This window comes from Panthera uncia (assembly GCF_023721935.1).
Source record: "Panthera uncia isolate 11264 chromosome A1 unlocalized genomic scaffold, Puncia_PCG_1.0 HiC_scaffold_16, whole genome shotgun sequence".
Taxonomy (NCBI): Eukaryota; Metazoa; Chordata; class Mammalia; order Carnivora; family Felidae; genus Panthera; species Panthera uncia.
Genome location: NW_026057576.1, coordinates 26,423,852 through 26,445,982, shown reverse-complemented (window position 1 = coordinate 26,445,982; position 22,131 = coordinate 26,423,852). Strand labels below are relative to the sequence as shown.

The 22,131-nt window shown below is 40.9% G+C and overlaps 1 protein-coding gene across 1 annotated transcript in view; it reads right to left on the bottom strand.

The window, feature by feature from the left end:
* The window catches only part of EPSTI1 (epithelial stromal interaction 1), a 97,925-nt gene extending 76,141 nt beyond the window's left edge, over window positions 1-21,784 (bottom strand). The window contains exons 1-3 of the mRNA XM_049647454.1: window positions 21,489-21,784; window positions 4,479-4,537; window positions 2,405-2,488 (exon numbers count right to left, since the gene is read on the bottom strand). The gene's annotated coding sequence lies outside the window, so the exon portion shown is untranslated. The remainder of the gene's footprint in view (window positions 1-2,404; window positions 2,489-4,478; window positions 4,538-21,488) is intronic.
* Between the last annotated feature and the right edge of the window lie 347 nt (window positions 21,785-22,131).

The following is a 22,131-nucleotide window of genomic DNA, read 5'->3' as shown; positions in this document are numbered from 1 at the left end:
TGTCAGCCATCAGAGACTAATTAATACATGATAAGTCTACGCCATGAGTTTCTTTAACATTTTCGTGCCCCTGGAAATGAGGATATAAACAGTTTTCTTAACAAGACATTAGAGGATGGGAATTTCTTAAAAGAGAAACATGCTCTGGACAGAGCATGGTACCATATGCCTAAAAGAAGAGGAGAATCCTACAAAGGTTTTCAGTCATGTGGGTAGTCACGTCTTCACTTAGACTGAATTTACACCTGATGGTACATGCTAAATAGTGCCGGTCTTAAATACTCTAGAACAGGGGCACCTGGGTGGCTCAGTCGGTTAAGCGGCTGACTTCGGCTCAGGTCATGATCTCTCAGTCCGTGGGTTCGAGCCCCACGTCGGGCTGTGTGCTGACAGCTCAGAGCCTGGAGCCTGTTTTGGATTCTGTGTCTCCCTCTCTCTGACCCTCCCCTGTTCATGCTCTGTCTCTCCCTGTCTCAAAAATAAATAAAATGTTAAAATAAAAAATACTCTAGAACATTCCTCCTACTTGAGGATGGCCATTCCTTAGCCTACTCAGGCTGATGATGCTTTGCTTTGCTTGTCTTGTCTTCTCCTGACCCTACTGCCTCATTCTTTAGTAGCATAGTGTAGGATATCCTCAGAGGTCTTGCCACCAGAAAATTACATAGTCTTTATAACCAGGTTTTTAAAACTACTAATATTTTAGTTAGTGACTGTCAATCCATACCCCTTAGTTTTCTTTCTTGAGGTACTCAAGAGAAAAATATGGAAGTGACATTATTTGCCTATTCTCTCTTAAACCTAAAATAATTCGGGGACAGAAATCCTTGCAGCTTGCCAATCATCTAAGAATTGCCGTTTAGGGATTTCTTGGTGTTTATGCAAGCTTGGTATGTGTATTATAAAGATTCCTTTGAAATGATTCTCTGGTGCTTTGGTCACTAAAAGTGTCAGTTCTCTGAAAGATTCATTCGCACAGAAGATGCATTAAAACAATTTGCATTCACTGTAGTTTTTGTAATTGAACTGATAAACACACCACAGAGACATTTATTCTGAGTCCCCAGAGATATATAAGGCCTAGTTGGTTGTGGCCCTTCGGTCTCTGTTGTGGGAAACTGGGGAAAGGGAAAGAAACAGTGAGGAATATGGAAGCTATTATCTAATGTTACAGCCACTGTCAGTATCTCCTGGAACTATTCCAATATTTTAAAGGGTAGATGAATAGGGGAGGAGTGGAGAGTTAAAACAAATAAAGAAAGGGGCTCTTAGGTGGCTCAGTTGAGATCCAGACTTCAGCTCAGGTCACGATCTCACAGTTTGTGAGTTCAAGCCCCACGTGGGGCTTGCTGCTATTAGCACAATGCCTGCTTCAGATCCTCTGCCCCCCCCGCCCCTCCCCCACTCACGGTCTCATGCATGTGCTCGCTCTGTCTCTCGCTCAAAAATAAATAAAAACATTTAAAAAAAGAAATAATGAAAGTCAGATGTCTAAGAATGTGAAGGCTTTGTTCCAAACTCATCTCAAAGTTTCATATATTCTAGGATTTTCTTTTTTACCTCCTAGGCGCTCATGAAATACAATGGAATGATAGTGATAATACCATTACGTTCACCCATTAAATCATTTCCGAATTAGCTTATTTTTACCTTTGTCCTGGAAAAAATACTTTCCTAAAACTATTGTGACAGTAAGTAGCCCCTGACTCTAATGCATTTGTTGTTAACGAAATCTGTGGGAACCGTGTATCCAGTCTTTTCAGTTCCCAGCTGCTGCTGGAGAAAGGAAAAGCGTAGAAAGGATGTGAATGATTCCCATTAGGTGGCATCCCTGTTGAATGATTCAAACACCAGGCACAGGCAGCCCACACAATTCATCACACTGGCATGTGCTCTGGGGGCCCAAAGGTCTCTATCTGTAGAATGAAAACACAGGTGAAGTTCTCTTTATACCCACCACCGTGTCCCCAGCTCACTCTCATCTTCATTTTAGAATTGAATCTCCATCTGTTTTTTTTTTTTCCCATTAGCATTCAATACTGCCAGGATTAATATGCTTGTGATAGCTTTTACTCCCGTCCTGTCTAGTGCTATGAAAAGGCATATGCAGCTTCCCAGGTACTTTCTTCAGAAGTGATCCTCTAAGAGACTCTAAATTATTCAGCAATTAAGCCATCACTTTATTCCCACATAACTGGGGCATCATACATTTGCTTCTCGCAGAAGATCCAAAACAACATACCTGCATACCTAAGAGTTTCAAGTTTAAATGCATTGTATTCCAAGCAGCACAATGACCCCCAAACCAATAACGCACTTTCAAAGACAGATGCAGGCAAGGTGCTAACAGGATCCCTGGGTGGCCCTGTCTCCCCAGATCCAGGCACCTGGTTTACTGGCTTACCTAAGCGCCTTGGGACCAGGGTAACAGGCTTCGCTCGCTGTTGTTCTTTCCACTTCTCAAGATTTTCCAGCTCTTTCTCAGCAACTAAGCCAGGTGAGAAATGTCAAATCATCAATTATTAGAATGTGAAAAGAAAACAGTTCCGTTGATAGCACAAGAAACAAGCATCAGAGGGCAATTAACTCCATGCAAGCATGAGTGCACAAAATAGCCAGGAAAGGAAGGCACCCTTTGGGGCGAGGCTGCGCCCACCCCTGAGGCTCTCTCTCTCTCTCTCCAAGAGTATGAACTGAAAGTCCAAATCTGGAAAATCCTGACCTCTTACTAAAATAAAGGAGTTTTGTTTTTCCTCTCATTCTGGCATTCTTAAAACCCTAGATCCAATTAGCTTTTTGAATTTTCTATAGAGAGTGTGTATAAAACTAGAATATTCGTATGTCAGTAAGAACTCTTTGCACACAGTAAGCAAAGCCCCAGAGAATTCTGATGCCCACAGCACTGTGTTTCGAACGTCCCCCAAGCTTACCGCAACTAGGGGTGAGGGCTCCAGCCCCTTGCACTCCATACCACCAGCCAGGAAAGCCTCCTCTAGGTGGAGCAGTGCTCACTGCCCAAATACACACTCTGCATGACAGCAGGGGGCGCCCGAGATACTAATTCTGTTCTTCAGTGCGCATCCAGATCTCCCCCACCTTAGACCCCATTGTTTCAAACGTCCATATGTAGTATTTTTAATTAGGGGGGGGAAACCTTCTGAAACATACCCCAAATCCAGACCACACTAAGGCATAAATTCCTGGAAAGTATTTAAATCACAAGCTCGTAAAATGCGAGAACCTTTGGGACTCAGTTGGGTCGCTGGTTCAGTTGCTGGCAATACCCACAGTCTCTGTCTGCATAGCTGTGAACGTCATACTCTGCATTGATGCAGGTGTACCACCCAGGGTGCAACATGTCTGGTGGAGAGTCAAGTCTCTAATTTAGACACCTGCTTCCCTGTTGTGCCTGTATGTCCATTCTTAGTCACAATATTAAATTTCCTATCAAGATCTAATAAAGGAGAGGGACACCTGGATGGCTCAGTCGGTTAAGCGTCTGACTTCGGCTCAGGTCACGATCTCACGGCCTGTGGGTTTGTTCCCCGTGTTGGCCTCTTGTGCTGACTGCTCAGAGCCTGGATCCTGCTTTAGATTCTGTGTCTCCTTCTCTTTCTGTCCCTACCCTACTCACACACACACACACACTCTCTCTCTCTCTCTCTCAAAAATAAACAAACATTAAAAAAAATTATTTTAAATTAAAAAAAAAAAGATCTAATACACGAGAGCACAGAATGTCAGTGCTAGCCCCACAGCTTGAATTGAACAGGCCTCATAACTTCTTTGTGAACTGGTTGAACTTGAGTTCTCCATCTACCTCTAAGTTATAATGCTGTAATTTAAATGGCAGCATTTATTTTACGGTACAACTTCAAATAGGCTATGTACCCACTAGGTACAAGGAGAACAAAAATGAGTAAAGTGTAGTCCCTGCCCTCAAAGAGGTTGTAATCTAGAACAAGGAAATGGACGCTCTCAAATAAAAACAGCTGAGGGCAGACTCTGATACTTACAAAATTATGGGAGCACAGAGGTTAAAGAAAAATTCCATTAAGAAGGGATGGGACAGGACAGATCAAGAAAGGGACAAATTATGTCATGATCTGTTTCATATATAATTCATCTGCTCTGCAAGTATTCATAGTCCTGTAAAAATATCTGCAGTCAACCCAATTTCATGGGAACTAGATAATTTATTGGCAGTAGATGTGAAATTGTTTAAGTCCAACAGAAATCTGAGATTTGCCATTGTGCTATGAGTTCTGCTATCTACATAGAGAAACTAATTTAGAAGGATTAACAATAGAATAATTTTAAAAGCTATAATTAAAGCTGCTAAAGTTAAAAAAAGAAAGAACTCTGTAAGATTTGGTGAGTCTATACGTATCAGAAAATAAAACTATAAACCAAAGTAAATCAATCCTACTCTATAAGATGAGAAGCATTCTGAATGTTAAATGAATGAATATACATACTCCTTTGTATCTGATTTCTTCGGTTTTCATTTGGTGTTATCAAGGTATATGCGCCTGTGCTGGAATAAAGAGGAAAAAAATTGATTATCATGAGAAACTAATACATATAACTTCCAGACATTCTTGCTGCTAATATACTGTATTTATGATCATCACCATCAAATAGGTACTGTGGAAGATAATCTTCTTAAGACCCAGCTCTGTTCTCTGGGAGGTGACAATCTAGTTGTCAAGTAAAACAAGTACACATGGCCAAATATGGAAATATAAAGCAACTGATCAAGACCGACAAGGGACTGCTTCACAGTTCGCTCTAGTAAACTGTCTTTGTAGGGATCCACCGTTCCTCCAGGTGGCACTCAGGGGCAAGTCCCTTTGAGATGGCTTTGGCCGGGCATTCTCTTCCATCATGACCCACATTGGGAGTACAGAAAACATTCATGCATTCTTTGTTCCTACAAACTGGAAATACATGCCACTTGCAACGCAGCCACCTTGTCTTCATGACCCATCTGAGTGGCCACGTGGCCACATCTTGTGCTTCCAGGCTTTGACTCTCCTAGGCATGGATCTACTAGGTCTCCTATTCCCCTGGGGACACAGATAGAACAGAACCAGGAGCTCAGAGCAGCATCCTTGAAGCATTTTAATTCATGGGGTGCGGATCTGGGAAGATGGCATTTAACCAAATATACACAACACTGAGATTCCAGGAGGTTGTTAAAATACTGTGAGCTTTTGAGGGCTGGAACTGGACTGATCTGTACACACCCAGCCTCTGGCACAATGCCTGGCACAGGGTACCTGCTTGATGACTGTGGGCTGAACTGAAATGAAATGATGCCACAGACCCAGTCTGTAAATCTGTTTGGCAGGGGGAGAGAGGCTCTTCTTTGAGATGATGGATGTGGCCCCACAAGAGCACCAATACCTCACAGAGCAACAGACTGCAGCATTATGTGTGGGTACAATTTTAAGGGGAATGCTATGAATAATCAGCTTGTAAGTGAAGGTTTTTTTTTTTTAAAAAACCCCAGATACTCTTAGAATTCTCTCTCTTCAACACAGAATGTACAATTTCAAAGGACAAATTAGCAAAGATTGAACAGTAGAGGCCAAAAGTGCTGATTAACAGAAGTCATTTCTTCCTTATCTTGTTATTTTCCTAGCAGTGAGACTTCAGCCTGCTTCAAACTGGGCTTTAATTTTAGACTTGTAAATGGGAAGTGTACAATCACCTTTGCATGCAAATGGGGCTGCAAGATGCCCAATTACCTAACATATATCAGCAGACATTGCATTTGTAGCCTCACATGCATACAACGTTATGAATACAAAATGAGGAGGCTGCTACTGAAAATTAATCCCTTGTCCATTGCATATTCTTTGTTCACCCTAAGAAAGATTTTTCACTCCTCAATTCATAGGAGCTTGGGAGCTGCAATTCTGTGGGTAATGGCTGCACACTTGAATATGATGCAATGGTGAGCCATTGTACTTAAAGATGAAACGCAAGGTACTGGATTTAAATGCTCGCCGTGACATGATTGCACAATCCTTCAAGTCTAGCAACATCGTGGCACAGAGCTTCTCGCCATCCCAGGGATTTGACCCTACTCAACATCGTGGCACAGAGCTTCTCACCATCCCAGGGATTTGACTCTACACTGATCAGCAGTTCTCAAACTTTAGCACGCATCGGAATCACCTGGAGGGTCAGTTAAAGTGCAGAGTTCCTGATTCAGTAGGTCTGGGGGCAGGGGCGAGGGGTGAGAACTGGCATTTTTAAAGTTCCCAGGTAATGTTGATGTGCTTTTTTTTTTTTTAACATCTATTTATTTTTGAGACAGAGAGAGACAGAGCACGAATGGGGGAGGGTCACAGAGAGAGGGAGACACAGAATCTGAAGCAGGTTCCAGGCTCTGAGCTGTCAGCACAGAGCCGGACGCGGGGCTCGAACTCACGGACCACGAGATCATGACCTGGGCCGAAGTCGGACGCTTAACCGACTGAGCCACCCAGGTGCCCCAATGTTGATGTTCTTGATCTAGGGACCACACTATGAGAACCACTGCTGTAGATCAATCAAGTTATATTTGAACATTTAGACTGATGGGAATTCAGGGATTAAATCATTGATAAAGATATAGATACAGATACACACCAAAGGTCACAAGGTTAATTAAGCATTGGTACTCAGACTCAAATGCAGGACTTTTGTTTTAGATTGGTTGGGTGTTTGCCGCTAACCCTTCAGCTTGACACAGAGAGTAGAAGATATGATCGTCACTCATTTCCAGCCTCTTGGTAGACTTCCAAAGTAACCTACTTTACTGAGCACCTATTTATGGACTCACATTAAGGGGTTTATGAAGAATGAAGGGAGATATGAAAAAGCAGACCAACCACTTTAATGGAGCTTATATTTTAGTTAGGAACAATTTCTGAAGCCTGTGGAGCAAACCACAAGAATATCCAAACAAGTGTCAAAGTAAGAGGACATTAAGTAGAAATTCAAGGTGGGGGACAGTCACAGAGGGAAAGAAATGAGAAGTATAGCCAGCTGAGGTTTAAAAGACAGGGTCTTGAAATGGCCAAAGAAGGGTTCCTTTGCTAGGGCTTTACCAAGAGCAGCTTCACAGAGAATTTTCCAAGTCCCACGGGCCTCCCTTATGCCCAAAATTTAAATTTCGTTAAAGATCTGAAAAGAAAAATCATTCTATAGGTAAAAGATCTTATTCCACAATATCTAATCTGAATATGTTCAAGTCTGATAACATCACAGTAGCATCTTTAGTTTTAGGAATAGAACTGCGGTCAATCTATTGCAATTTGTGTAGCCTACAGTGTGGGGCCATGAAAAGAGGGAAAGAATTATCCAACCCTAAATTCAAAGCCTTTTAACTTGAAAGCCTTTTAACATAACCCCAGGCTCAAGGAGAGGTCCCAGTAATAAATGTTTCATGTTACAGAATTCCTTAGTAACCTTCTTAGTAACATTTTCTCGGCTGAAATTGACAAATCTGAAACATAATATTCAGAAGAAAGCATGGCAAGTATTTGGGCTTCTAGTCCTCTGACTTGCTATGGAAAGAGGAGCCTACTTCTAAGGATCTGCTTTTTAGGTTTTTTTATTATCATGTGGCAGAGAGTAATGCCTTGGTAGATACAAATATCTGTCCCTTCTCCCTTTTTCTTGACATGAATAACAAGTATAACTTATTCATGTTTTCAGCCAATTAATTTCCACCCACAGCAAGGGCCTCTGCTGTGTTAACCTGCATGTCTTCCCTTTCAACAGCCTGACTCTCAAAGATGCTGATCCAGACAAGCCCAACCTACCTATATTTAGTATTCTGGGCATTTCCCGATTAAGCAACATTCAAGCCACTGAAGTAAATGTATATCTTTGAAAATGAGTTTCCTTAATTACCTCATTGAAATTTAATGAAATCTCGCAATTTGTAAGATTATTTTCACTTTCCAACAGCACACATCCAGGAGACATACTGAAGGAGAACATATAAAGAAGAGCAGAAGACAAAGAGAAAATGTGTTCTTGCACCATACAAAAAAAAGAGAGAGAAGAAAAATATATTTAAGAAATGGTTTTCTTGCAAGGTCTCTCCTGAGCTACACAATTGCTTCTCTCGTATCCATTCTTGCACAATTTTTATAACATCTCATCAATAAGTGCCCTATGAAAATGTTATGCTGAAGTTATGAAAAACATCTTGGCTGGCTAAAAGTATTACATAAATATATCCCCTGGTGTGTACAAACTGCAGCAGATGTAATTTAAATTTCTAATTAGGAACAACACTGGTTTGACTGAAAAAGAAACATAGGAGCAAAAATTCAGAAACAGAAGATTAAGTAAGAAACAGATCTTTTCAAGCAGTATAGGAGACATGTAAAGTCTACCATTCTTCAAAAAACTAGTTTGAGGTTTTCTCAGTTCAAGAAAACCTTAACCTTGCATGGACTTGAAAAAAAAGATTTTTGGTTAATCAAAGGCACTGGATTTTCTTGCTACGGCTTTCCATATTGGTTTTTGTTATATGACCTTCAATATAGGCATCTGAAGCTTACTGTTTTTAGCCAACATGTGTCAAAACTTGAAGCATTCAGGTTTCCAAAAGTTTAATAAACAGACCATATTCCCAAGAAAAACAAAAAATAACAAGATCCGGCTGAGTAAATCATACTTAACCACTACACCTGTTACACCAACCCTGATCCAGTACTCCACAACTCCAGTGAGGAAGGGCTCATGAATTCTTTGACCTCAAAATCTGCAGAGCCCAAAACATTGTCTATACATCCAAGAAGCTGATGTGAAGCAAGTTAGTTCTTGAACTCACAGCTTCTGGTGGACAATTGAATAGATACCCAGAGGGCAGAACAGACACCCAGAGGGAAAAGATACGCAAGAGACCACAGGTCATCAGCACCTTTGTGCATAGAATAACTTTATGGAAAGTCGAAAAGGTGTACACACACACACACACACACACACACACACACACACACACACCCTCCATCCCAGCATTCCTATGTAGGCTCATGGTTTAGTGGGATATGGTAAATTTATGCAAATGAGAAAAAAGTGCTCCTTCTTTCAGGTAGAGGTAACCCTACACTAGGGTGCATGGTTTGGTATGTATTTCAGCTTCAAATTACTACCTTTGCCAGACAAGTTTGTGTAGTTACCAACCTGCACAACCATACAGGGTAGACCTGAAACATGTCACATTTCATCACTTAAAACACATATACAGACATAAATGATAAGAGCTTTGAGAAAAGCAAGAAGGATTCACTCTAAAGATACAAAGAATATATATGAAACATAGTATCATTGAGACTCACCATCTTTAAGAGGCCAAAAACTAATGATGGGAGTGGAGATGGGGACCAACTGTTAGGTATACTTGCAAAATGTATGAAATTGAATTCATATTTTCAGAACATAGAGATGTTGGATCTGGGACTTGATTTGAGCCTACTTGCAAACTACTTGCTTAACCTAACAAGCTAACCTTAGCCATGTTACTGTTTCATAGATACTGGCAAAAGCCACGAGACTCCTGGGTCAGAGATAAATGCAAGGCATGAGGGATTTTTATCTAAATCTCTGCATAAAACATTTAAAAACAAAATTCATCTTTTATTTCTGATTTTGAAAGACATATGCTTATAGAAGAAAATCACAAAATATATTTTTAAGTATTTAAAAGGCACTCATAATCCCACGCCTCAGAGATTACAATTAGTTTCATTTGAGTGAATTTCAGTCCAATCTATATTCTGTACATATTATTACACCATTGCAAACATATTTTAAGTCCAATTTTATGTCTTACTTTCACTTGTAGGTGCTTTCCCAACTATTCATGTAACAAGCTTAATGTTAGATGGCTACATAGTATTTCACAACATGGATGCATCATAATGTAGCCACTCAACTATGTCAGGTGTTTCAATTGTTCACAGTTTTAAACAATACTGCACCATGTACAAAGCATAAAAATACAGCTTTGCACAGAATATTAACCAGAACGTGGGGCGCCTGGGTGGCTCAGTTGGTTAAGCGGCTGACTTCGGCTCAGGTCATGATCTCACAGTCCGTGAGTTCGAGCCCCGCATCGGGCTCTGTGCTGACAGCTCAGAGCCTGAAGCCTGTTTCAGATTCTGCATCTCCCTCTGTCTGACCCTCCCCTGTTCATGCTCTGTCTCTCCCTGTCTCAAAAATAAATAAAACGTTAAAAAAATTTAAAAAAAAAATAAAATAAATAAAAAAAAGAATATTAACCAGAACAAAACTCTAAAACAATAAATAAACAATAGTCCTCAAAAATCAATACTTTGAACAGGAATGTGGACATTTAAATTTTTCTTCCTTAGCTATCTCATTTGCATTTCCAAAATCCCAGAAACAGTATGATCAAATGATTAATTTCTGTTCTGGTGCCTGACTCTCCTCAATTCTTAAACTAGGAGAGATGCTGGCCCTACCCAACCATTGATTTTTCACCTCCTTCTTATTAAATGGCACCTTTGTAGTATTCAGCTTCACAAAGTACCCAATTAAAAGACTACAGTCCACAACCTTTTTTATATCTAGGTGTGACCATGCTATTAAGTTTGGGAAACCTGAAATGTAAGGGGAAGCTATTGAGAAAGGTTTCTAGGAAAGCTCCTTTAAATGGAAACAGGCAGGAAAAGCTTTTTTGTTGCTTTCTCCTACCTGGAAGGCTGAAGTGGTAGCTGGTGCTCAGACAGGTATCTTGGTCGATGAGGCAACTTGAATATGGAAGATATTCATCAGAAATGGCAGAAATGGGGCACCTGGGTGGCTCAACTAGTTAAGCATCTGACTCTTGACTTCAGCTCCAGTCATGATCTCACGGTTCCTGAGTTTGAGCCCCACATCAGCACGGAGCCCGTTTGGGATTCTGTCTCCCTCGCTCTCTGCCCCTCCCCCACTTGCTCTCTATTATCTCTATCAAAATAAATGAAAAAAAAAGAAAAGAAATGGTAGAACTGAGGGGCACCTGAGTGGCTCAGTCAATTAAGCATCCAACTCTTGATTTTGGCTCAGGTCATGATCTCACGGTTTGGGAGTTCCAGCCCAGTGTCAGGCTCTGCACGGACAGTGCAGACCTGTTTGAGATTCTCTCCCTCTCTTTCTGCCCTTCCCTCACGTGTGCATGTGCGTTCTCGTTCTCTCTCTCTCTCTCTCTCTCTCTCTCTCTCAAAATAGATAAACATTTTTAAAAATGGCAGAACAGAAAGACAAAAGCAATCTGGTGCTCTGGGACTATAAAACCTCCACATTAGTGGTAATCTATTGCCAAACTGCCTGGCTTTAAACCCTAATTCCGTTATGTTCTAACTACAACTTTGGGCAAATTACTAAGTTTTTCTATTTTTTTCACCTGTGAAATGGGGCTAACCACTACCTACTTCTTAGAGTACAGACATAAAGTACTTAGGACAATGCTAGAAAATATACGTTCTATTATGGCTTCCTGTTATTTGTACTACATCACCTGTAGGCTAGCTACCTTCAGACCTCTCTCATAGGCGAGAAACAAATAGACAAAGCCATCTCTGCTCAAGGCACCTAATTGGAGATATTGTATTATATGTAATTGTAATATAATAATTACATATAACCTATGTGTAATATGACACCTCTTTTACCATATGTAATAAAACCTAGCCCTGAATCATATGCTGCGATTCCATTTCTTTGCCCCATCTTCTTCAACAATGTATGTGAGTTAGTTTTTCTGTCTTTTTACCTCCTGGTTCTGGCATTTGCCGCTCACATCTATATCCTAGTTCCTGATTCTTTCCTTTCATCCATGTCTTAGGAGTCATAAGAACCACTACATGAAACAAAGTAGTGTTGATAAATCTCTCGTTAAAGATTAGTATATAGTCTTCTGTAAAAGACAGCATGGTTCTCAGCCCAGGTTTTTTGCTAAATTATTTATTGAGATATAATATTTTTAGGCAAAATGCACAAATCTTAAGTATATAGCTCCATGACAAACTTCCTTTTAATTTATCCAGATTCCAAAAGAATAAAGGAAAAAAGAGAGAGGCATAACAAACTTTAGAATATTACCTGAAATTATTTTTGTATCTTAAATTTTAAGCCTATAAGCAAAATTTAAATATTAGTAAAATGAAAACCCATATATTATTTACCTATATTTACCGATTGCTCACATTTGGCCATATTTCTTTCACTCCCTTCATGTTTATTTTTTCTGAACCATATAAAAGCAAGCTGCAGAGTCATTAATGCATAACCCTGAATACTTTAACCTGTGTCTCTCAAGAACAAAGACATTCCCCTACTTACACATTAAAAACTATCACACCCAAGGAAATTAATATTACTATGTAGTCTCTGTACAAATTTCTAAACTGTTCCAATTTTTTTTTTTTAACTTTTAACGTTTATTTATTTTTGAGACAGAGAGAGACAGAGCATGAATGGGGGAGGGTCAGAGAGAGGGAGACACAGAATCTGAAGCAGGCTCCAGGCTCTGAGCTGTCAGCACAGAGCCCAACGCGGGGCTCGAACTCACGGACCGCGAGATCATGATCCGAGCCAAAGTTGGCCACTTAACCAACTGAGCCACCCAGGCACCCCGAAACTGTTCCAATTTTTTAAGTATTCTTCCCTACCCCCACCACACCCTGGATCCAATCATGGATTACACATGCCTGTTTTTTGACAAGTCTCTATAGACTCCTATAATCCAGGACTGTTTCCTTGACTTTTTCTTCCTTTCATGACTAACAATTCTGAAGAGTCCAGGTGTGATGGTTAACTTTGTGTGTCAACTTGACCTGGCAACAGGATACCCCCGTGTCTGGCTAAACGTTATTTCTGGGTTGTCCATGAGGGTGTTTCTGAAAAATGTAAGCATCTGAATCCATGGTCTGAGTAAAGCAGATGGCCCTTCCTCTTGGGGTGGGGGGGGGGGGGCATCATCCAGTCCCTTGAGGGCCTCAACAGAACAAGGAAGGCAGAGGAAGGTGGAAACCAATCTCAACCTGACTGCTGAGCTGAGACATTGATCTCCTGCCCTTGGTACTCCTGGTTCCCAGGCCTTCACACTTAGAGGGGAATGTACACCATGGCTCTCAGTTTTACAACTTCCAACTACACAGTGGCTTTCCTGGGTCTCCAACTTGCAGATGACAGATCGTGGGACCTCTCAGCCTTCATAATTATGTGAGCCAATACCTTATAACTTTATAATAAATTTCTTTATATATATGAAATAATAATCTCTTAATACAAACATATATAATATATAAGCATATTACATATATAATACATATTATATATGTAATAAATATTATATATTTATAATGATAATCTATATAATATATAGTACATATATGTAATCTATCAGTTCTGTTTCTCTAGAGAACCCTAATACACCAGGTAAACTGTCTAATAGAATTTATAGAATGCCTCACAATCTGAATGTGAAACATTGATGACTTCCTCATGATTAGATAGTCAGGTGAAACGTGGGGGAAGAGTACTACATAAAAGATATTATCCAAGATTCCATTGTTAGAACAAGGACTGTTTCCTTGAACAACTAAATAATAAATCAATGTGAGAATAGAATCTGCCTGTAAGTTAGCGGGCAATCACATTTTAAAATAAAGATTAGAAAGAGAACGTATCTTCTCCTGCCTGTCACCTTCTATTGGCAATAGAAATCAGAAGGCATAATGGCTCTAAGACTTTCTACTTGGCCTAAAGAGTCAAAAAGCACAGCCTACACTTTAAAAATAAATATGTCTTGGGGCACCTGGGTGGCTCAATTGGTTAAGCATCTGACTTCGGCTCAGGTCATGATCTCACGGTCCATGGGTTCAAGCCCCGCACCAGGCTCTGTGCTGACAGCTCAGAGCCTGGAGCCTGCTTCAGATTCTGTGTCTCCTCTCTCTGTTCCTCCCCCACTCATGCGCTCTCTCTCTCAAAAATAAACATTAAAATTAATTAATTAATTAATTTAAATGTCATCATATCAAACCATTTGAAGTGTTTATTTCTAAGGATTAGAATTGCAGGGAACTTTCACTTTGTATATTATTTTTGTAATGTTTGAGTTCTTATAATAAGCAGACATAACTTTATTTTTACAATCAGGGAAAACATTCCAAAAAAAAAAAGAATTTTTCAATGAGGAAATATTTAAAATTAAGACTTCAAGCAGGGGCTCAGATTTGCTTAGAAGATTAGGTGGCATAGGATTTCCACTCTCTGGTGCACCAGTCAAATATACACTGGGCAATACTAGCCCTTGAGTTTTAATGATGATAAACGTCTTTAGTTTTTCTATCGGATTTTAACGGACTGCCTTTTAAGTTTCATATTTGGGGGGAAAATTATGAACATTACAGAACAAAGGAAGATCGTCATTAGCTGATTCTCTGATACAGAACAGACCCTTCAAAAGCAGTCTTCATCTTTGATGATTTTTTTTTTCCTGTTAAGCTTTTGTTTCAGATTCAAATAGATTCTGAATAGACGCAATTAACCTTAACAATATGTATAACCTTACAGCATTCTACTGACTTTGAGTTAAGTAACCTTACTGTGTAATTGAACTAAGTTTCTTTTTTCTCATTTCTGCTATGCGTCTACTGATTATTGCAGGTATTATGTATTTTCAGGCTTTCATCATCCTGTTGATTTATTGTTTCACTGTTTCAGCTGTCAAAGACTTTTTGAGAAATGCCCACTCATTTTTGATATTGTATTTGAGCAAAAGTGATTGCGCCCCAAGACTTGGCGGACTGCCAGATGTATTCCATACCGAGGGGTGAAATCCAGTGCAGAAAAGTTGGAAATTCCTTCTAAACACAACCATAATTTCGATCCTCCTGTCTAAACAGGAAGAGAAAGTGGATCTAAGCAAACCAGACTGTCTCTCCTTTCCATCCACTCCAGCAATCTCTTCTGCCATGCACAGAACCATGCTTTTCACACTATACAGGTAACTCACTAATGGGTCATGAAACCAATTTAATGGGCTTATTTTTAACAAATGAGTGTAGAAAAGGTCAGTGTTCATCACATAGAAGAAAGGTGAGAGTTGTTTTGTGAAGACTTTTTCAGTTATATATGAACTCCTACATACCCACACCTGTACCAGATCATGAACGTCAGATGCATTGCATACACTAGCCTTTGGTCAGAAGTCTGAAAGATCACTGGAAGGCAGGATGCTGTTTAGGTTGCTCATAAACAGAAACAGTAAGAGAATTATTTTAATGCAAGCCCACCAAGCTGCCATTTAAGAAAAGCAGCAGAGACAAGAGAACCCCCACAGAAACTTCATTCTTGCAAACGACTTCTTTGTCCAAATAATTTTAAAGCTGTACATAAAGGTCACATTACCGTTTGTACAATGCCACTCCCTTTAGCCTACAGAATTTCTATTTTCTTGATGTGAAAATATGACAACTGATGGAAGCTTAGCTAGCTGCACTCCCACTCCTTCCTCCAGCTCTGTATCATGTTCAGGATCTAGACTTAGGTAGATAGACTCAGGTTTGAGTGCTGCTTCTTTTACTAAAAAAAAAAAAAGCCATGAGACTCCAGGACATCATTTAATCTCCAAAGACTCAGTTTCCTCAACTGTAAAGTGGCAAAGTGTTTACTGTATCAGGAAAAAGCAATTATAGGACATGCATAGTACAAGGTCTAGCACATGGTTAAGAGTTCAAGACATAAGAGTTCAAGCTATTGATTGTTATTTCGGTTTTATTCTCTCGGGGTGCCCACTTTGACTATTCTAGGTCACAAGTAATTTACTTTAAGCTACCACAGTATTGGAATGCTTTGCCATACAGCTCATTTCAAAAATAAGTCAGATAGGCAGAGTTCTCCTGATTAGTTTGCTAGTAGAATATAGTAATCATTGAGACACCTAACAAGCTCATTGAGCCATATAATTATCATTAAGAGTTAAACACTGTTGTTTTACAAACTTTCTGAATGCTTATGAGCCTTGCCTGAAGATTGAGCTATAGTCCTCTAATGAATAGCCATCTATATTGAGCCGTCAAGAAGATTACTCATCGGAATCAATCATAGATTTTTCTCTTCCCATGTACTATTATTTCATAGCACTAAAAGGGCCTGGAGCTCTCCATCCCCAGGGAGGAATAATAACCTGATGCTTTCATGCCATTTAACATCTATAAACAAAAGCTTACTTTCTCAGAGTCATATGAGGATTCAGAAGAGAAATTTGGGGCATTGCGGTGAAGAAGAAATAGTGAAAGCAGTTCTTATAAGTTTGTAAAAACTTGTACTTAATTTAAGACTATTTTATGTAGCCAGTTCAGAATCAAGTGAGGTGAGTCAAGAACATAAGTTTTTGATGATCTGTCTTAGACCTAAGACATTATATTTCAGGATTCAGAATATACTCAACAATTATTCCAATAGTGATGCTCATAAAAATTGAACGCTATAACTTAATGACTATATGATCATATATTCCACTTTATACCCCATCCTATATCTATAAAATGCTTAATACTAATGTTTCACAGTGTTCTTTAAGGAGAAAAGAGAGAAAAATTGGGAAGTGGCCATTAATAAGTGGTCTTATCAAGCCATCCTTTACTTCCCTTCACTGTTCCTTGAGACTTTGAAGACAAAGGGAAAAGGACAAAGGGTATGAGTTACCAGGTTTATTTCCTTCCCTGGAGCACAGCAAACTGGGAAAAGTATTGAAGTTTTGCGTGAGGAAATGAGGGAACTAGAACTGCAAAGGGAGGAAATAAGAAAAAGGAGTGAGTTTCCCTAGTATACTCATATAGCACTTCAACAGCATCGAGTCTGAGCAGTTAGTAATCAGGGCTGTGGTGTATCTGAGAGGCTGTGTCAGCTTCGGTCCTCCAATTCGAAGACATCAGGACAGGATTAGACATGCAAGATGTTTTGGAGGAAAACGCTTAGGAAGGACCAAAGTGGAATGCACACAGGTAGGCAGTGAAAGCCTCAAGAACATGAGCAGGTCTGATACCTATGAAAGGAGACAGGGGAGGCGGGGATTGAGCGGGAAGAGCCTCCGACTGCTGTATAGTTCTGAGAAAATCTTGGAGAGTTCAGTGGGGAGTCTTCTGGCAAAAGCTGCCCAATAGAGAAGTCCCACATAGGCCAGGAACACGCTTACATGAGTACCCTGGAAAGTTCGGACACTGGCTGGAAGGGTGCAGAATAAGAGTGCTCTCAGAACAAAGGGCATAATGGATGGTGGCAGCTGGGGCTAACAGTTGACTATGCTCCCCACAGTAAGTTCTTTTGAAGGACATCTGAACAGAAAGTTTCCCTGGCTGTCATAGGGGCCACATAAACTCCTGTGGTATAATAAAAGATAAATACTTAGACCTTAACCCTGGTTCCCGGCACAGATCTCCAAAAATCCTTGGGATTCCACGTGATAAGAGTGTTGATTATATGCTAACGAGAGGACCCCAGAATGCTTCAGGATAGGAGTGATTTGCCAGGAAGACCAACCATGAGATTAGAGGATGATTTAATCGACTATGCCTGTGTAATGGAGCTAAATAAAAATTCTTGAATAAGGACTGAGGAGCTCCCAGAATGGTGAACACATCCAAGTGCGGAGAGGGTGGCCCACCTAAACAGGGCATGGAAGTTCTATGCAATGCCCTGCCCTCCTACCTTACCCTTGCATCTGTCCCATTTGGTTGTTCCTGAATTGTATCCTTAATAATAAAACTGTAATCGTAAGTACAACAGTTTCCATGATTTCTCTGATTCGTTCTAGAAAAGTAGGGGAAGAGAGGTCATGGAAACCCCCACATCTGTAGTCAGCCAGGCAGAAGTGTGGATAGTTTGGGGATCCCATTTGTGGCTGGTGTCTGAAACAGGGGCAGTTTTGTGAAACTGAGCTCTAACCTGTGGGGTCTGCACTAACTCTGGGTAGTGTCAGAACTGAACTGAACTGAAGCTGGTTGGTGCTGGAATAATGTGTTTGATGTCAGAAAAAAAAACCACACGCCTCCTAACCAGCCTGTAGACTGCAGCGCAAACATCACTTCTTGGTAACGCTTCTCCTGCTCCCGAGACGAACTCAGACCCTGGCTTTCCTTTATAGTGCATATAGTGTTATTCCTATAATTATCTAATAACTGTGTACCCCATCAATTAGACTATAAGCCATATAAGGGCTTATCTCTTGTTGAGTAGTTACTTGTCCCTGAATTCGTAATTAAATATCCAGAGCTAGATATCCTCTCTTCTTACAGGATTGTTGTGAGGACTGAGTTAATATACATAACACACTTTCACATGTTAACTGTTACATATGTTATTTTATTGCTTATCTTTAACTCTCTTCAGTTCTCAGCATAAAGTAGGCCACAAATATGTTAATTTATATACAAATTCAGTTCACCTGATGTTAAAGTAAATTGTATAGCAAAATTCCACATTATAGGTTCATTTTCAGAATATCTTTTTATTTACTTTAAATGGCATCAAGCTAAAGGACTATTTCCGGGTATGATTATAGACAAGTACCTGAATTGAGGGAACCCTGTGTTGCTATCACAAGCAAGAGTCTATTGCCCAGAATTGGGTAAAGTCAGGTGAAAAATCTCCTTCTTCATATATAAGATTAAACCCATGCTTTAATCATATACTTATCTAGAAATTATATAAGTGAGTGGGAGATATTTACAAAAAAGCAAAATATTGGGGCGCCTGGGTGGCTCAGTTGGTTAAGCATCCAACTTTAGCTCCAGTCATGATCTTGTAGTCTGTGGGTTCGAGCCCCATGTCAGGCTCTGGGCTGACACTCAGAGCCTGGAGACTGCTTTGGATTCTGTCTCTCTCTCTCTCTCTCTCTCTCTCTCTCTCTGACCCTCCCCTGCTAGTGCTCTCTCACTCTCTCTCAAAAATAAACAAACATTTAAAAAATTTTTTTTACAAAAGCAAAATATTGAAAGGGACAGTGAAGGTAAATTGTTACTTTGGATTCGAAGTATATATAAGCCTTTCTTCTCTTTAAATCTGTGTAAATTGCTTATGATACCTAGGGACAAGATAAAAATCACCAACTAAAAATAATTGGGAAAGCCAACATGAATTAGCACTTATAACCCTTATTTAAATCCAAACATAGTCAAGAACACAGCCTTGCCTTAGAGTCTATTTGGAGGTTCTCAGGAGTCATTTAAAATATTAAGAGATCGCCTTAACATCTCCACATGGAAGTAGGTGTTTTAAACCAGTGTGTTTTTACAATGTACAAATACTCCGCTTCAGGGTGACGGCACAGTACTTGATCAATTAACATCTGTTAAATGAATTTAAGGTTGTCAGCATCCCACATTTACTGGACGTTTCCTTCCTGCCAGGCATGAAGTTCTGTTCTACGCATACACCTACACACAAATAAAGAAGCCCTCAGAGGTTGGTATTATCTCACTTTAAGTAATGAGGAAACTGAGGCATAAAGTACTTGAGCACCTTGCTGAAGTTCAGAGAGCAAGTAATGGCAGAATGAGAACATGGAGTCTGGCATCAAAGCCCATGCTCCTGTGCCCTCACTGGCACTTCCCTAAGGAATTAATGGAAAGATGTGCACAATACAAGGTTAAATCCCAATCCTTTGTCATGTAAATAAGCGCATATTGAGAATTAACAAATGAAGCTTATTAAGCACTTCATCCTTCCTTTTTTTCTACTTCCCACCAGAAAATGCTATAATTCTGCTCCAAAAAAAAAAAAAAAAAAAAAAAAAAGAATAAAGCCCTCTTTTAGGGTTTGTGTGTGCATTTTACTAAGATATTATTTACCATTCAACCATTTTCCTTGGTTTTCCAGTTCCATTAAAGGATATAAGTGAGAGTAAACAATAGAAGTGACTAATGGAGATGTAAGAATTTGGAGTGGTCCAAACAGGATCTCCTCTACTGAACACCTAAAAGGGAATGACTCTTATAACGCTCTACTTATTGCGACCGGTTCGCATTTTTTAAAAATAAATAAAAGAGCTCTGGGAAAGCCAACTCTCCCATGTACTCTCTAATGGTCTATCGGCAAATCTTAAAAATCACAAAATAGTATGCAGTGAGGTCTTCAGGTATTGAGGCCTGGACAATGAATTAGAAAACCGCCCCTTTCCGAGCAGTTTGGTCCAGCAAGATTCTGGGGATGTTGACAGCCAAAAAAAAAAAAAAAAAAAGAAAAGAAAAAAAGGAAAAGAAAAAACAGATAGATGCAAATGCTAATATTTATGAGATGATATGAGCTTGCAAATAAATGATTGTATCTAACTAGATGCTCTTTAACAACAAAAAGGCATGTAAAGGGCGTTCATCATCAACCTGAGACTGTATGCCCATGACCTCTGCTACATTAAATGCTACAGCTTACTGAGATTACTTGAATTTAATGAACCTCTATCGTAGCAAGACACCTCTCATTCCGCAAAGGTGACAAATGCGGCAATCTCTAACTGCAACCACCTGGGTCACCCACCCCATCTAAGGGCAACCCTAAGTGGAATAATATCGAAAGCCCAGTACTCATGACTTCTTTCAAAGTTAAGGGATGAAAGAAAAGTTACTGTTTACGGGTCATATGGTGATACACTGTTCCTTGGCAACCAGCAGGTCTTTTGTGCGACTACAAGTTGATGGAAAGGGGGGAACTGAAAATGAAACTATTCAGAGGATTCCAATGCACAGAAGCAGCACTTCCGGAGCCCTGTGTAGCCATACTATCCTGTTAAAGAAGCTCCTTCCATTGGGAGGAAAGCGAGGATCACTGACGCGGCGTAACAAATGTTTTCAGGGTACCAACTGTAGACTCTGAACCAAAGACCAAGGTCAAGGTTACCTATATGACAGGAAACCCTGCGGCCACTCTCGACCTCACCCGGTCCCACTCCTCTGGTCCTAAGAGGTCATTTATCTGGGAACTTGGTTGAGATGCAAGCGTGCTCCCAGAGCCAGCATTTGGAGCATCTACCCCATAACACATTCCCTCTCCGCCCTTGCCCTGGCAGCTGACGCAGAGACACCACTTAAGGGCATCGATGGTTTAAACCAGGAAGGAAAACAATAATTCATGCTAAAGAGTATGAGTTCTGGAGACACCTGTAAAGTTCGTAGGAAGCTCAGGCGAGTTCTCCACACGTCTTTTCAATCCTGTAGCCAGTCACGAGAATCGGGGAAGCAATGTTCTTGAAAGGAACGAGAGCTGTTATTTAGCAAAGAACCGCAGACTGGCACACTCAATTTATAAGGTAGTAATTCCTGAAAGCTTTTGGGTAGGCAAACGAGCCTGCACTCTCTCAGAAACCCCGTTACTGGGCCCCCGTGGTTTCAAACTCCGATGATCAAGAAAGTGCTCGCAAGTCTGTCTGAGGTCTGGGCTCCCGCCCCCAAGCCAGGTTGTTAAGTACTTACCACCGCTGGCCGGCGAGCCGTGGGCTCTCCTGCGAAGGGCTCTGGGCGGTCGCCTGCGAACCCGGTCTGGGACCTTGCAGCTGGCCCGGCTCCCGAGGCCGCCCGGGGGGGTCCCGGGCCGGGCGGGGGGCCGGGGGGGGCGCCGAGCCCGGAGCCCACCACCCGAGTGCGGGTGAACATAGCTCTGAGTCCGCGGGTGCCCGGCCGCTGCTGCGGCGGGGACGCGGGCTGGGACGGCTCGGGAGTCTCGAGATGAGATTCGAAAGGGCAGGGGCAGCGGTTTCAACAGCTTGAGTTTCGATTTCCCGCCAGCAGCGGCAGGTGCGCCGCCCCCGGAGGACTTCCCCATTCGGGCTCCACTCGGGCGCCCTCTGACCTCAGCGCGGGTGAAGGCTCTCGCTGCGCCGCCCTGGCGGGGAGAAGTGAGCCTGCTCCGCCCCTACCCGTGGTGGTTCAAGGTCTCGCAGCCACCTTAGAGGATAATGAAGAGACCTGTGATCAACCACGGACGCCTGATGAGGGGGTAGCCGCAAGGGGACTAGAACCCTCAAAGATACTTTAGGGCTGTGTAATAGGTAACCCCTAATTTGAGGTTACTGCTGGAAATTTGAGACCCTGAACAATAGATTAACCTTGGAACGCC